The sequence below is a fragment of the Terrapene carolina genome, unplaced genomic scaffold (genome assembly GCF_002925995.2).
Source record: "Terrapene carolina triunguis isolate 2854851 unplaced genomic scaffold, T_m_triunguis-2.0 Scaffold89, whole genome shotgun sequence".
Lineage (NCBI taxonomy): Eukaryota > Metazoa > Chordata > Testudines > Emydidae > Terrapene > Terrapene triunguis.
Genome location: NW_020664440.1, coordinates 18,890,104 through 18,891,187, shown reverse-complemented (window position 1 = coordinate 18,891,187; position 1,084 = coordinate 18,890,104). Strand labels below are relative to the sequence as shown.

The 1,084-nt window shown below is 46.1% G+C and overlaps 1 long non-coding RNA gene across 1 annotated transcript in view; it reads left to right on the top strand.

Annotated features, from left to right (window-relative positions):
* The first annotated feature begins 872 nt into the window (after positions 1–872).
* Positions 873–1,084, top strand: part of LOC112111902 — a 4,980-nt gene continuing 4,768 nt past the window's right edge. The window contains exon 1 of the long non-coding RNA XR_002908535.1: positions 873–958. This is a non-coding gene — a long non-coding RNA (uncharacterized LOC112111902). The remainder of the gene's footprint in view (positions 959–1,084) is intronic.

The following is a 1,084-nucleotide window of genomic DNA, read 5'->3' as shown; positions in this document are numbered from 1 at the left end:
TTTATCTTTCCTGTAAAGACACCTCTCAGTAACAAAGCCATCTGAATGGACCAGAGTCCACTTCCTAACATGGTATCCAACTAAGGAAAGGGACACACTGCTTTCAAAGCTCCTGTAACCAATATTAAAGCAGGGAGATTGATTTGATCTGTATGATTTAAACGCCTGATTCCAGGATCCTTTCCAGACATCAATTTATATTGTTGAGGCAAAATATTCCTGTAACATAACAGAGGTCTCAACATACAGAGCTGAAAGTGAATTGCCAGTAAGACATTCCATACGCTTAAATACTATGTGCTGAAGCCCCATTGGGCAGGCTTTGCCTGCAGCCAGTGTGGGTGTGTTCATCATTCTTTGCTTTCTGACATCACAGTGGTTAAGCTGACATTCATTATTCTGTGCTTGCTCTAGAAGTCACTATAATATTGCTATTTGCTGTTTCAGGTGGGATCAGAACATGGTCAATCCCTTGCCTGCCTCTTCAGACAAACGAAATCCTGGGGAATTTTAGCTCAAACAGGAACTGAAAATGCTCCTTCATTTAAACTGATGTCATCTCACCTGTAACATTGTAGATGTCGCTCATGTGCTCCACGTGGGAGGAAGGCTGGTCTTGTGGATAGTTAATTATTTATACAAGGTGTGACCGCTCCCGACAGGATTGATTGAGAGAGAGATAAAGAGCCTGATCGTAGAGCTTGATGGTGAGGGAACAGGGACCTGAGCCTGGCTCTCCCACATGAGTGCCCGAACCAGCAGGCTATTGGCTATGTGGGGATTGGGGCCTCTGTCTTGTTTTTCATGAAAAATTTACAGTGTTGTGCTGATGCGAAATGAAAACAGTTTCTAAAACCGCCATTTGTCTCCAAGCAATAGAACTCTGGTTTTCCAGCCAGCCCGAAGCGTGATCTCTGAGGTGCAGACGGTTGGGTTCCCCCATCTCAGACCTAACCGTGTAAGTGAAGGCTCCCTTTGCTTTGTGGTGATCGTTCCCCCTTCCGCTCCCCAGAGAATTAGGAAGAAGTCCGCCTGGCAGGGGAAGCAACATGGTCCATACCCCCCACCCAAGGGTGAGGCAGGG